The sequence below is a fragment of the Akebia trifoliata genome, chromosome 13, assembly GCF_017979445.1.
Source record: "Akebia trifoliata isolate Shusen 1 chromosome 13, ASM1797944v1, whole genome shotgun sequence".
Taxonomy (NCBI): Eukaryota; Viridiplantae; Streptophyta; class Magnoliopsida; order Ranunculales; family Lardizabalaceae; genus Akebia; species Akebia trifoliata.
Genome location: NC_141387.1, coordinates 15,802,101 through 15,818,100, shown reverse-complemented (window position 1 = coordinate 15,818,100; position 16,000 = coordinate 15,802,101). Strand labels below are relative to the sequence as shown.

Genomic DNA, 16,000 nt, shown 5'->3' with positions numbered 1-16,000 from the left:
TCGCCAAGTGCACGCACGGGCCGATGGACCTTTTGCGTGCAGTTCGACCCACCATAAACCCATCCGACTGAAAATAATTGAATAAAATAGTTGAATTTACCAAAAAAATTGGGATGAGTGCAACACGAGGACTTTTTAGGAGGTCACCCATCCAAATACAACTCTCGTTCATGTACGCTTAACTGCGGAGTTCTGATTGGATCCTATGCATTAGTGCTAGTATAATTGTATCCGTAGTATTTGCATCATTTTATTTACTTAATTCATCGTATCCTATACCCCATTTTTGCATGTGCCTGATTAATCAACTCGTCAACCCGATCGCAACGATTCCCAATGATTTATGTTTATTCCAATGCTTTATTTTATTACCAGATATGTTTCAGAAATTCCGATGAGGTATCTCAAACTGACAAAACTATAGAAATCACGTTACACTAGGAAAATATAACCCCAAAAACATAGAAATCATCAATTTTCAGACAAAAAGAAACTTCACGATAAAAATTACTAAAAAATGACCAAATTACCAAAATACCTATAATCTTAAAACATCCCTAGAGCCTACATTACGCTTAGGAAAATCCTTTCAAACACATAAAATAACAAATTGAAACCAAATAAACTATTTTGCCAATTTTCACAAAATTTGACAAAATTACGAAAATACCCCTCATAAAATTCACGACCATTTCGTACAAAAAATTTCATAAATGGCACAAACCAATACTCCCATTGAATTCCTTACGAAAAATTGATTCCAAAACATCCTAGAACATCAAAAACCGACTTAAAACGCAAAAATTCCTCTTCAAGGGTAAAATGGTAATTTTCCAATTAAAAAATTTTAAAATTCTGAAATTAATAAATAAAACATTAAATAATGTAAAGTGAAACATTAATAAAATTAATTTAAAATTTTAAACCAAAAAATCGATCAATCAGGCTCTCAGGCAAAATTGTTGATGGTTGCCCAGATATTTATTAAAGGACCCCTCCATCTGGGGGTCCAAAGAATTAAAAATATAATAAAGGGGGGTTCTTCAAAGAAAATTAAAGTCAATCAAGTAAGAATAAAGTCAAGAAATTAATCAAGTAAGACTAAAGTCAAAAAATTAAAGTCAATTAAGTAAGACTAAAATCAAAATCTTAAAGTCAATCAAATGAGACTAAAAGTCAAAGCCCTAATCTAAACTAAGCAAGTCAATCTCATAAGACTAAAGTCAAAACCCTAATTAAAATCCTAATCAAGTCAATCTCATAAGACTAAAGTCAAAATCCTAATTAAAACCCTAATAAGACTAAGTCAATCTTATAAGACTAAAATCAGAACCCTAATTAAAATCCTAAAGAAAACCTAATTAAACATTAACTCTACCCAAAAAAAGTTTATAAATAGGAGCCTCCACACCCTATTTTCGTATCAAAGAAAAAACCTTAGAAAAAGTAGGTCAAGAAGCCTCCCCAACCTCTCTAAAACCCTAATTTTGAGGCCCCAACTCCTTACCTAACATCCATACCCCAATTTTAGATCAAAAAACACCCAAAAACCCTTTCAAAACACCTTGAAATCCATAAAAAAAATCAGAAAACTCACAGATCTAAGAAGGAGATACCTCAACTTGGAGATCTGAAGCGAATCCGATAACAGAACAAAACAAGAAATACTGTACGAGGAGCGTATCTATCAGATCTGAGGGAATATAATCGTTGCGTTCAAAGGTAAATTTCTTTTATTTATTTTTTATCTAGGTCTTTTGTTAGCAATGTAGTTTTATTTGGGATAAGTAGAGACCGGCATTGGCCGGGCGAGGTTGGTGCCTAACACCTTCCAACCCCGTAATGTGATCCCCATACTCAATATTTTTTAGTAGATTAGTCATTTTTATCTGTTTCGAGTCTATATTCGGTTCCTAGACCGTAATAACTAGGTGGCGACTCCCAAACCATAAAGGTCAAAAGCGGATCCGTGCACCCCTCAGATCGAGGGAGCTTTCTGTGGTGACTCCACTAAGAATTTTTTGAGGATCAGACTTGAAAAATCTCAAGTATGGGAGCATTGATAAAATTACCTAGAATGTTTTTATTTTATCTTATTTTGTTGGTTTATTTGTTTATTTATTATTTTATTTGCATTTTTGTGTTTTGATTCGATTATTGAGCATGTGTTTTTTAATATTGGATATCTCGGCATATTATTTTTATAGTTCAATCAAGCATTACTTTTACGGTTCAATTGAGGGCCATTCGGAATGACCCTAAATAATGCGAAATTTCAAATGGATAATTTTATTAAGGATAATGATTAATAGATCATGGAGATTGTTAAAAAAAAAAAATTTCTACGTTACTATCGTTATTTGATTTTTTTTTAACATGTATGGATCCATTCTTTGGTAGTGTTATTATTATTATTTTTTATTTTGAAAAAACAAGGATACTTTTTAGATGTGTGCGATTGATCTTTGACAAAGCATTTTTTTTTAGTTTTTTAAATTTTTTTTTATGTGTTAAATTGGTTGGTTAATTTTTTCAAAAAAATAAAAAGAGAAATATATATATATAGTTTTTCTATGTTAGGCGTGCTGGCCATGGACAGCAAGAAGGAAAACTGAAAAAAAAATAACAAAAAAGGAAATTTTTTAGGTTCTGTCAACAGCAACAAGGTGCTGGAATGGTTGGGGTGCCCCTAGTACAAATCGATTTTTAACTTCTAAACCCAATGATTTTCAATGGGGTGCTTTTAGTAAAACAACTATTTTATTTCTTCAACCCTTTTAAACATGTTTTAAAAAAAAAAAAAATTTGCTTTCTTCCCCAAACTCCATCGTCTTCAACAGAGAACGATGGGTGGGTTCTCTCGGACCGATCGGTTCCATTCTTATATGACCAATCAATTTTTTTATAAAAAAAAACTATCTATTTCTCCTGACGAAAAGATACAGAACACTGAATCAATGTCCCCTTGAAGTCTACTTGAATTAGAATGAGTTATTGGAGATCACCCTTCTCTTTCGACTGTAAGAGAGATCACCCTTCTCTTTCGACTGTCAACAAGAGACTTTTGATTCGAAATGAAACAATAGATCTCGTTCGGAGTCGATTTGTTTTAAATCCTTGTTGTTTTCTTTCGAATTCGTTTGAATCCTCGACAAAAAATTTCTGTTTTGGGTTTGTTTGAAACCCAGATTTTAAGAATAGTAAGGCTAATTTCTTTTTGTTGGAGAGTTGGAGACAAAGGTTGGGATTTCACGTGAAGATTAAAAAAAAATATTCATAACGATTTGTGTGGTTTTTTTTTTTTTTTTTTGAAAATCTGATTTGGATTTTAATGTAAATTAAGAATTCTACAGTCGTGTTCTCGATCGTGATTCTTGAGCCGATAACGGAAGAATGAGTGGAAATTATGGCTTGTGGTGTTTTTGGAAGCTGTTCCACGATGGTTTTTTCAGTTTCAAGCTCTAACAGAGCGTCAATGGCAGACGAGATAGATTTTTTTTTCTTCAAAGAAATCTGGGTTTGTCTTAGAAATTATTAGAGAGAAAGGGAAAATCCCGCACCCCAGCAAGAGCCATCATTTTTTTTGTTGAAATCTCTGATTGTAGCCGAGATTTACAGATGCCCCTTTGCGATTGTAGCCATCGTCTTTTTTTGGTTGAGTAAAAGTCGAGCTCATCCGTCAGTCGAAGAGCTGATCTAGAGTAATGAAAACAAAAAGAAGAGGAGAGGATTAAAATATTTGAACTTAAAATTGTAATTTTTTTTGCAGGTTTTGAGGATTATTCTTCGTTTTTAACGGATGATTGATTCAGTAAATACCAAAAAATCGAGTTTCAATTTATTGGTTTTTATCATATCATCTGAGTAATCTTTAAAAACTTCGGATTGTTCAATTTGAAAGGCTGGAAGAAAGTCAAGGATTTTGATAGAATTGAACCTTTAAGATTAATTCTTAAAAATTTGGTAATCTCTTGTTTGACGTTCCTAAAGGGACCTGCTCGGCTCAAACTTGAATTTTGAACCAATTGATTTGAGTCTAATTCGGTGAGATTGATAATTGGATGAGGCAACCGACCACTTCGTTTCCGATTTGTTTCCAGTTTTTTAAAAAATGTGATTTCACGTGTTATGGGTAGATGAAATCTCGCACATCTATTTTATATGATTTACCTTTAAAATCATGGATGTTTGGCAAGTACGGCAAAAGTAAAAGGACTAACTAATAGCCCACTCTATGATTAAATAGAGGACGATTCTGGATTCTTTGTGAGTTGTTATTGACACACCAATTGTTCTAATGTCACCTTAATTATAGTAATTATTTGATGATTTACATGAAAATTGGGGTGACACTAGTAAAAGATGGTATGTCAACAACAATCCACTTGTTGGCTAAATTTTTATTAGGATTTTATTTTATTTTTTCCAAAAAAAAAAAGGGGGTATTTGATTTTAAAATCTCTATCCTAATGAATATCCATTCATCCTCAATTCAAGATGCTTTGAAATTCTGAATTATTTTTGGCCATCCAAAATAATCCTTGATTGGAACACATAAAGAAATATTTTGGATTAAATGCTTGCTTCTAACATTGGTATATGTTTGATGTGCTTATCTTTAATTATGTGATTGGAATGGTGTTTGTTTTAATTAAATATTCATGTGACTCATGTTATAATGATTGGTTTGATTGGACCCATGGGCCCATTTGATTGGAAAAGGCCCCGGGCACACCCCACCCTATTTTGCACACACCACTAGCACGTTTATATTGTTGCATTGCACGTTGCATGTCCCTTATAGCCAATGTGACACTAGTGCGTGGCCCGGTTTCCTCAGAGATGCGACGTCATTCATGAAAATCACAACTCCAGTCACGTACCTTAGAGTATATCAAACTGGGGTATCAGTACCGTCTAATCACATGACTCTGAAAGGTATATTGATGCACCCAGGCTGGAGCGACCTGAGCCTTTGACCTATTGTAAGCCACACAATCACATGTCCCGTTTGCCAACGTAGTACTAATACGTGGTCGGTCCCCTCGTGGGATGCCAAACCATTTATGAAAACTACAACTCTTGACTCGTACCCGTAGGTATATCAAAGATAATCCAAGTACATCAATTTCACTTCTTGGTCAAAATTAGTGCCTAAACAAGATCTTGCCCCACTGTACCCTACTGTACGAGGGGGATAGACTACGTCTATTCTAGACGAGAGGTATTTAAGTAGGCCCTTGCTCAACATCGTGTGCCATCTCTCAACTGGAGATCAAACTGGCTGTTTTTGACTTCAGAGAAGTGAGTTGGAGTTTTAGATTATCACCTATATGGTATATCAAACCAAGTCATCACGTACCGTCTGATTGAGTACGCTTGAGAGGTATATAGGTATACTTGGGCAAGGGTGACCATATAAAAATGCATTGCATATAGTAAGCTTAGAGTCTAGAAACCTCCCCTGTAGGCCACGACTCGAACTTATCGTGGGTGTTTCCGGGTTGCTCTATTTAATCCAACCAAAAGATAAGTGGGTAGACCGGTCCACACCGCTCTAATCAAACCCGCAATATCGGTCCAACCCAATAAACTTAATTGATGAGACATATTGGTCAATATCAAGTTAAACCAGCTAGGCCAATTGGTAAATGGATCTTATGGATCAATATATGGATCAGTTGAACTAATTGGCTTAAAAATATTCAGATCCATTGGGTAGAACCGGCCCAAACTCAAATGGGTACATAGTTCCAATCACCTTGCATCAGCCAGTTTAATTCAATGGACTGAATATTTCATACTTAACAAGATCAGTAAATCATTTTCATGTAATATTTCTTGATCGAAATATTTTATTGGTTAGAGATTTTTAATCAAGCGGTTAACTTAACCCATGCTATCAAGAGAAATCTCTATTTATTAAAAGTCTACTCTAGGGTCCATAACTAGTAATCCACCTTTGATGGGGTTTTCAGGGTTATCATTGCACCCAAACTCAAACACCCACCTCCTAGTTGGAGTCGTAAGTCCAGTCGGTTAGAACGAACATTGGTACCATGTCAACAGGCAGAAATGGCTTCAAAATCTGAGCTCACAGAGATCCGTAAGATTTTGGCAGCCTTTGCCAATGATATCAACAGTATAAAGGGCAAAGTGGAAGTCTTAGAACAGATTTCAGAATCAACTGGCAATCCCATTGACGATCCTAAAGGAAAAAGGGTAGAAGAAAATACAACGAGACATGCCCATGAAGTCTTCGAACTCGATGGAGACAAAGAGTATGTTGATGAGAATCCAGTGTTAGCCAATAGAATGTCTCAACTAGCGTCAGCTATGAAGAGTATAAAGAGTATCGATGAAATTACAGCGGGCATTGAAGCCCTGAACCGTATCCCTAGAATTCATCTACTAGAGAAGTTTTTGATGCCTGAAATGGACAAGTTCAATGGGGTAGGTTGTGCAAAAACGCATCTTAAGGTGTATGTTACTAACATGCGCACTATAGGGCTCAGTGATGAACAGATGACATTGCTATTTCAGTGAACTCTATCCGGGTCAGCTCTGCGATGGTTGATGTCTCAAGACCTAACTATGGTAGGTATATGGGAAAATATGTCAAAGACTTTCTGGCATCAGTACAAATACAATACCGAAATTGAAACTTCAAGAAGGGACTTGGAGTCAACTAAATAGAAGAATGGGGAAACATTTACTGACTTCATCGGTCGTTGGAGGGCCAAGGCTGCACAAATGTGGGATAGACCTTCAAAGAAAAAACAAGTGGCTATTATCTTAAAAAACCTCTCGCAAGGGTATGCCCGACACCTAGTCTTCCAAAACCTTCCTACATTCAAGTCTCTATGGCAAGCTGGTAGCCAATTGGAAGATGCTTTCGCTTCTGGAATCATTTCCAATCCGTCTGACAACAAGTTCAAAAAGCCTTTCACCAATTCCAAGTATAACGCTGATCACGCCTATGTAGCCAATACGACTACTACACCCGTCCAATCTACTATCTTGCCTAGTAACCAAGTTAACCCTAATCAACCTCGATCACGTAGAAAACTCATCAATCTTGGTATGTCTTTGAGAATTGTTTTTCAAAAATTATTAAGTAAAGGGCTCATTGCACTTCTCCAACCTCGACCTTTACCAAATTCACTTCCTACTTCTCACAATCCTAACCTATTTTGTGAGTTTCACCAAAATTCTGGTCAACTTACTGATCGTTGAGTCATTCTTCGTCATATAGTTCAAGACCTCACTGACGCCAAAAAAGTTACTGCCTTGCCCCCTGAGTAACCAAATGTTACTACCAACCCTCTACCCTTTTACCAACCTCCTCAGACTTTGAACATGGTATCCAATACTCAACTCTCGTTTGACCCAATCCTTCTCATCCGATCAGTCAATCATAAACCTCCTAGCCTCCCTTTTACTAGAGTGATGGTCCCTAATGAGGTTTTCACCACCAAATGCAGTCTTGGCCAAGAGAGAAGAAGTAAGTCTGAAGAATGCAAAGAATCTAAAGAAGAAGACTCAGTCCAACCGCTTGAAAATAGTTTCTCAAGTTCTCAGTCTGTAACCAAGCTCGTTGTGGGTAATTGTCTTTAGTTGTTTATGAGTCTTGAGTCCAGTTCTTTCTATCAATTCAGTAATTAAGTCTGTCCTTTTATTTCTTATTTTGTTTTAGTCAAGTTAGTTTGTCGAGTCTGCAATGGTGTCAGTCGTCCCATCTAAATTTAATTGAATAAAGAAAATTTTTGAATACCTTGAGCGCATTAACAAATTAACTAATAACTGGCTTCAAGGAGAAATTCATTTAATAAGGAACCCCCTCTTGAATAAAAAGTTAAATGTCTTGCTCGAGGAAGCAAAGGTCATTGACCTCGGAACAAAAATAATTCCCAAGAAATTCAGATTGGAACTAACTTATCCCCAGAGGAGCACAAAGAGATGATGAATTTATTCAAAAAATTCCAAAGACTTGCTTACATGGTCCTATGAGGATATGTCGGTTAAATTTGGGGTGTTGTTGAACATGAAATATATACCCATCCTATGAGAACAGCACATGTACAAACCAGAGACTCACATAGTGAGATGAGAGATTACAAAATGTATTAGTGCTGGACTTTTAAAAAAAAAAGTTTACTATTTTCAGATCGATGGAATAGTTGAAACAGCTAGTAAAAATCTCAAGACAATCATCATGAAAATGTGCCAATCACACATCACACTGGGATTGGCCAGAGAAGTTACCTTTCGCATTATGGACATATTACACTTCAATACAGTCTTCCACTAGAGTCACTCTAATGAATGATATGGAAGCAATCTTACCGGTTAAAAGGGAAAATCCTATATCTCAAGGTCTTGATGGAAGTTAATTGTTAGAAACAGATTAGGTCTGTCAATGGAGAGGAGTCACTCACATTTTTGACAAGAAATTTAAAGTTCATCACTTATAAGTCAATGATCTAACCATCAGACTACCAAAATGTTTTTTGAGTACTCTTTCTCGATCATAGAAAGTTTGAACCCAATTGGAGAGATTTAATCATTAAGGAAATACTATCTGGAAAAACTGTTAGACTTCAAGATCATGATGGAATCGAATTACCAGAGTCAACCAACCTTGACCAGATCAAACGGTACTACATTTAAGGAGGCCATCTTTGGCTGAATCAATTTTCCTGCTACCCAATTCAATATCTCCTTTCTCAGCCCTTTGCAGTCTTTTAAAAAAAAATGATGCCTTTTTCTTTCTCAGTCCGATCACCTAATCTAGGGGAGGGAAAAATTTGAACTACGTTTTGGTCTGATCCCAAAATTCTAGGGTACGTAAGCAACCTGAGAAGTTATTTCAGGCTCGACCACATCAAAATAAAAAAAATAGATTTCGTGACAAATAAAAAATCTAAAAAGAAAAAAAGTCAAAAGAAAAAGAAATATTGTCAGAGTGGGGAAAAAAATTCAAGGAAAAAAGAAAATAATTTAAAAGGAAATGCCACACAAGGGGCATTTGGATTTTTGAGCCTCAAGATTCCTTTCTTTTTATACCCAGTCCTAAGCATACCCATGAAAGTCCTCTTAAGTACCGTGCGAAAAAGTCAAGGAAGGTAGCAAAGATTGATCAGGCAATAACTTTCCAAAAGTGCAAAATGGAAGAAAAAGAAAAATGAAGCCTACTAGGTTGAAAATCCAAAAGGGAAACTTGGGCGAAAATTAAGGCAAGCTTGCAAGGTTAAAAATCTGAAAGGACGGCCTTGGCAACAATCAGAGCAAAGAAAAGAGAAAAAATTGTAAGCTCTCTAGATCGAAAACCTAAAAAGACGATCTAGGCAAAAGCTAGAGCATGCTTGCTAGATTGAAAACCTGAAAAGGCAATCTAGGAAAAGTTTAGAGCAACCAATAAAAGAAAATCTCCGTTGAGTTGAGAAGCTGAAAAAGTGGTCCGAGCCAAAACCTCAAAAGGCCGAATGATCAAGTTTCAATACCCAGTTTGAACCAAATATAGAATCAGTGGATACAAGTATCTCATCTATGATTGATCTGAAGAGTTTCATGTCTCTAAGAGAACCGACGGGGTGAAAGAACAAATTTTATGATGAATTTCAGAAAGAAATATTTTATTCCAATTTCTTTGAGTTTGACTCACAATCTTCAATATAAAAAGTCAAAATTAAAAGTTAAACCTTTATTGCGCTTGCGGTAATCAATGATTTCAAATTTTCATAACAAGGGCACTTCCTTTTTCTAAAGAGTACAGTTTCCCCCCCTTACACTAGGGGCATTTGTTTTCAAATTATGTTCAATTATCCCAGTGTAATATTCCTTGTCAAACTAGGGGCATTTTGGTTCTGAAGCCTGGTCAATTTCAACCCCAAAGGATAAAGCTAACTTTGAATTAAAGGTTACCTTCTTGATAGCAATTTTGAAAACTCCTCAGATTCAAAGAGAGTTAAAATGTTTACCGGATCTTCATAAAATCTAATTTTTTATTTAAAAAAAAATCAAATGCGAGGTTAATCCCTTGTTTGTTCCCTCAAAGCTTAGTTCATTACTCTTTCACTCAGAGTAGGTAACTTTCCAAAAAAAAAAAAATTAGTTCATTACTCTTTCACTCAGAGTAGGTAAAATAGAACTTCCCAAAAAAAATTAGTTCATTACTCTTTCACTCCGAGTAGGTAGAGTAGAACTTCCCAAAAGAATTAGTTCATTACTCTTTCACCCTAGGCAGGTAGAGTAGGACTCCCAAAAGCTTAGTTCATTACTCTTTCACTCCGAGTAGGTAGAGTAGAACTTCTCAAAAAAAATTAGTTCATCACTCTTTCACCCCGAGTAGGTAGAGTAAGATTCTCAAAAAATTAATTCATTACTCTTTCACTCTGAGTAGGTAGAGTAGAACTTCTAAAAAAAATTAGGTTATTACTCTTTCACTCCGAGTAGGTAGAGTAGAACTTCCCAAAAAAATTAGTTCATTACTCTTTCACCCTTGGCAGGTAGAGTAGGACTCCCAAAATAATTAGTTTATTACTCTTTCACTCCGAGTAGGTAGAGTAGAACTTCCCAAAAAAATTAGTTCATTACTCTTTCACCCTGAGCAGGTAGAGTAGGACTCCCAAAAAATTAGTTCATTACTTTTTCACTCCGAGTAAGTAGAGTAGAACTTCCCAAAAAAAATAATTCATTCACCCTGGGCAGATAGAGTAGGACTCCCAAAAAATTAGTTTATTACTCTTTCACTCGGAGTAGGTAGAGTAGAACTTCCCAAAAAGCTAAGTTCATTACTCTTTCACCCAGGGTAGGTAGAATAGGACATTCAACTTTTGCTCGAATTTTTCTCAGATCTTATTTTTCTTTATTCAAACTCAAATTTTTTCTCAGGTTTTGCACAGATTTCATGTTTTACTCAGTCACCTTACTCAGTTTTTTCATGAATGCGCAAAATAGAAACTCACTTTTCCAAAATTAGCATCACACCAATGCACACATGTGTACTTTTGCATTAGTCAGGGAGAATTTTCTAAAATTCTAGGATCTGACACCGTCAGCGAGAGCTCGTGCTCAAGGACCTGACATTTTTTAGTTCGGGGAGAGCTTTACACTCAAAGATCCGAACGCCTCGACAAATTGCTAAATCAGACTGCAAAATGAACTATCACTAGCTTTGGCATTCGAATATTGCACTACCTACTAAAATAGATTTTCTATCTAGTTTGCTTCAACCCTCTGTCAAAGAGGGGCATCTGTAGACACCCCATTTTTGCATTCGTCGGATTAATCAACTCGTCAACCCTATCGTAATAGTTCCCAATGATGGATGTTTATTCCAAGGGTTTATTTTATTACTAGATATGTTTCAGAAATTCAAATGAGGTATCTCAAACTGATAAAACTATAGAAATCACGCTACGCTAGGAAAATATAACCCCAAAAACATAGAAATCATCAATTTTCAGACAAAAAGAAACTTCACGACAAAAATCACTAAAAAATGATCAAATTACAAAAATATCCCTAACCTTAAAACATTCCTAGAGCCTACATTAATCTTAGAAAAACCCTTTCAAACACATAAAACAACAAATCGAAACCAAATAAACTATTTCACAAATTTTCACAAAATTTGATAAAATTACGAAAATGCCCCTCATAAAGTTCATGATCATTTCGCACAAAAAATTTCATAAATGACACAAACCAATATTCCCATTGAATTCCTTATGAAAAATCGATTCTAAAACATCCTAGAACATCAAAAACTAACTTAAAACGCAAAAAGTCCTTGCCGAGGGCAAAACGGTAATTTTTCAATTAAAAATTTTTAAAATTCTGAAATTAATAAATAATATAAAGTGAAACATTAATAAAATTAATTTAAAATTTTGAATAAAAAAATCGATCAATCAAGCTCTCAAGCAAAATTGTTGATGGTTCTCTAGATATTTATTAAAGGACCTCTCCATCTAAGGGCCCAAAGAATTAAAAATATAATAAAGGGGGTCCTCCAAATAAAATTAAAGTCAATCAAGTAAGACTAAAGTCAAAAAATTAATCAAGTAAGACTAAAGTCAAAAAATTAAAGTCAATCAAGTAAGACTAAAGTCAAAATCTTAAAGTCAATCAAATGAGACTAAAAGTCAAAACCCTAATCTAAACTAAGCAAGTCAATCTCATAAGACTAAAGTCAAAACCTTAATTAAAACCCTAATAAAAATAAGTCAATCTCATAAGACTAAAGTCAAAATCCTAAAGGAAACCTAGTTAAACATTAACTCTACCCAAAAAAGTTTATAAATAGGAGCCTCCACACCCTATTTTCGTATCAAAGAAAAAACCCTAGAAAAAGTAGGTCAAGAAGCCTCCTCAATCTCCCCAAAACCCTAATTTTGAAGCCCCAACTCTTTACCTAACATCCATACCCCAATTTCAAATAAAAAAAACACCCAAAAATCCTTCCAAAACACCTTGAAATCCATAAAAAAAAAAATCAGAAAACTCACAAATCTAAGAAGGAGATACCTCAACTTGGAGATCCGAAGTGAATTCGGTATCAGAACGAAGCAAGGAATATTATACGAGGAGTGGTTCTATCAGGTCTGAGGGAATACAATCATTGCGTTCGAAGGTAAATTTCTTTTATTTTTTTTATCTAGGTATTTTGTTAGCAATGTAGTTTTATTTGGGATAAGTAGAGACCGGCATTGGTTGGGCAGGGTTGGTGCCTAACACCTTCCAACCCCGTAATGTGATCCCCGGACTCAGTATTTTTTAGTAGATTAGTCGTTTTTATCCATTTCGAGTCTATATTCGATTCCTAGACAATAATAACTAGGTGGTGACTCCCAAACCTCAAAGGTCAAAAGCGGACGCGCACCCCGCGGATCGAGTGCACTTTCACTTACACTTCGTCGTCGACGGAATAATGCACAGATAACCACATGGCCACGTGATCAATGAAATCGTAACACGTCGCCGTTCGCCTAGTCAAACGTAGCCTTACTATCGATCGAAATATACCACGTGGTATACTACGAGGCCGAATCTCGGCTCAGCCAAATGTGGAACGCCACGTATCACAACTTGCAACAATTTCACTGAACATATGCGCGGGCCCACAGACCTTCTCAATGTGGTTCGACCCACTATAACCTGCCCGACTGAAAAAAAAATTGAATAAAACAATTGAATTCACGAAAAAAAGTGAGAGTGGTGCGACACGAGGACTTCCTAGGAAGTTACCCATCCTAGTACTTATCTCACCCAATCACGCTCAACAGCGGTGTTCTAATGGGGTCTGCTGTTTTAACGCTGGTATGATCGCACACGTAGTATTTGTGCCATTTTATTTACTTAATTCATCTTATCCTACTCTTGTCGTCGACAGAATAATAAAAAAATTGAATTTATCGAAATAAGTAAGAGGGGTGCAACACGAGGATTTCCTAGGGGGTCACCCATCCTTGTACTACTCTCGCCCAAGCACACTTAACTGTAGAGTTCTGATAGGATCCGGTGCATTAGTTCTAGTATAATCGCACCCATATTGTTTGTGCTATTTTATTTACCAAATTCATCATATCCTATACCTCACCGTCGACGTAATAATGCACAGATGACCACATAACCATGTGATATAATGAAATCGTAACACGTCGCCGTTTGCCCGATCAGACGCAGCCTTACGTTCGATCGAAATATGCCATGTGGTATACTACAACGTATGTCGACTCAACCAAACATGGAACGCCACAGTCACAACTTGCGACAGTTTCGCCGAACGCACACACACGCTCATGGACCTTGCCCATGCTGTTAGTCCCACCGTAACCCTGTCCGACTGAAAAAAATTGTATAGAACAATTGAATTTACCAAAAAAAAAAGTGAAAGGGTTGCAACACGAGGACTTCCCAGAAGGTCACCCATCCTATTACTACTCTCACCCAAGCACTCTTAACTACGGTGTTCTGATAGGATCAAATACATTAGTGCTGGTATGATCACACCCGTAGTATTTGCGACATTTTATTTACTTAATTCATCCTATCTTATACCTCGCTATCGACGGAATAATACACGTATGACCAAACGGCCACATGATCCAACGAAATCGTAACAAATCGCCATTCTCCCGGTCAGACACTGCTTTACGGTCGACTGAAATATGCCACGTTATATACAGCAATGCCGAATCTCGTCTCAGTCAAACCTGGAATGCCACGTGCCATAACTTGCGACAATTTCGTCTAATGCAAACGCAGTCCCATGAACTTTCTCTGTCCAGTTCAACCCACCATAACCTTGCCTGAAGGAAAAAAAATTTAATAAAATAATTGAATTTAGCGAAAAAAGTGGGAGGGGTGCAACACGAGGACTTATTAGGAGGTCACCCATCCTAATACTACTCTCGCCCAACAACGTTTCACTGAGGAGTTCTGATGGGATCCGTTGCATTAGTGCTAGTATGATCACACCCGTCGTATTTGCGCCATTTTATTTATTTAATTCATCGTATCCTACACCTCATTGTCGACGGAATTATGCACGGATGCCTCATGACCACGTGATCCAACGAAATCGTAACACGTCGCCGTTCACCCGGTCAGATGCAGCCTTACGGTCGATCGAAATATGCCACAACGTATACTGTGACGTCAAATCTCATCTCAACAAAACGTAGAATACCACATGTCACAACTTGCGACAATTTCGCCAAATGCACACGCGAGCCAACATACCTTTCATGTGCGGTTCGACCAACCGTAACCCCGTTCGACTGAAAAAAAAACATTAAAAAAACAATTCAATTTACCTAAAAAAAATGGGAGGGGTGCAACACGAGGACTTCCCCGGAGGTCACCCATCATATTACTACTCTCTCCCAAGCATGCTTAACTGTGGAGTTCTAATGGAATCCAGAGCATTAATACTGGTTTGATCGCACTCGTAGTTCTTGGATCATTTTATTTATTTAATTCATCCTATCTTACACCTCGTCATCGACGGAATAGTACACGGATGATCACACGGCCACGTGATCTAACGAAATCTTAACACGTTATCGTTCGCCTGGTCAGACGCAACCTTACGATCGATCGAAATATGTCACGTGTTATACTACGACGTCAAATCTTGCTCAGTCAAGTGCGGAATGCCACTTGTCACAACTTGCGACAGTTTCGCTGAACGCACACGCGGGTCCACGGACCTTTTCCGTGTGGTTAGACCCACTATAACCCCATCCGATTGAATAAAAAAATTGAATAAAACAATTGAATTTATAGAAAAAAAAAGTCGGAGAGGTGCAACACGATGAATAATCAGGAGGTTACCCATTCTAGTACTATTCTCGCGCAAGCACACTTAACTGTGGAGTCCTAATGTGATCCGATGCATTAATGTTGGTATGATTGCACCTGTAGTATTTGCGCCATTTTATTTACTTAATTCGTCCTATCCTACACCTCACCGTCGACGAAATAATGCACGGATGACCACACGGCCACGTGAACCAACAAAATTGTAACACGTCGCCGTTCTTCCAGTCAGACGCAGCCTTACGGTCAATCGAAATATGCCACGTGATATACTATGATGCCAAATCTCAGCTCAGCAAAATGCAGAATGCCACGTGTCACAACTTTCGACAGTTTCATCGAACGCAAACACGGGCCGACGGATCTTCTCCATGCGGTTCGACCCACCATAACCCTGACTGAATGAAAAAAAAAATTTAATAAAACAAATTGAATTTTTTGAAAAAAGTGGGAGGGGTGCAACACGAGGACTTCCCATGAGGTTACCCATCCTTGTACTACTCTCGCCTAAGCACACTTAACTGCGGAGTCCTGATGTGATCCGGTGCATTAGTGCTGGTATGATCTCACCTGTAGTATTGGGGCCATTTTATTTACTTAATTTGTCCTATCCTACTCCTTGCCGTAGACAGAATAATGCATGGATTACCACACGCTCATGTGATCCAACAAA

At 36.9% G+C, this 16,000-nt stretch overlaps 5 pseudogenes; all 5 read right to left on the bottom strand.

Moving 5' to 3' along the window:
• Window positions 1-13,433: 13,433 nt before the first annotated feature.
• On the bottom strand, window positions 13,434-13,552 carry LOC147388003 (5S ribosomal RNA; annotated as a pseudogene).
• A 347-nt stretch (window positions 13,553-13,899) lies between these two features.
• On the bottom strand, window positions 13,900-14,018 carry LOC147388002 (5S ribosomal RNA; annotated as a pseudogene).
• Window positions 14,019-14,367: 349 nt separating this feature from the next.
• On the bottom strand, window positions 14,368-14,486 carry LOC147388001 (5S ribosomal RNA; annotated as a pseudogene).
• A 351-nt stretch (window positions 14,487-14,837) lies between these two features.
• LOC147388000 (5S ribosomal RNA) lies at window positions 14,838-14,956 on the bottom strand (annotated as a pseudogene).
• Window positions 14,957-15,780: 824 nt separating this feature from the next.
• LOC147387999 (5S ribosomal RNA) lies at window positions 15,781-15,899 on the bottom strand (annotated as a pseudogene).
• Between the last annotated feature and the right edge of the window lie 101 nt (window positions 15,900-16,000).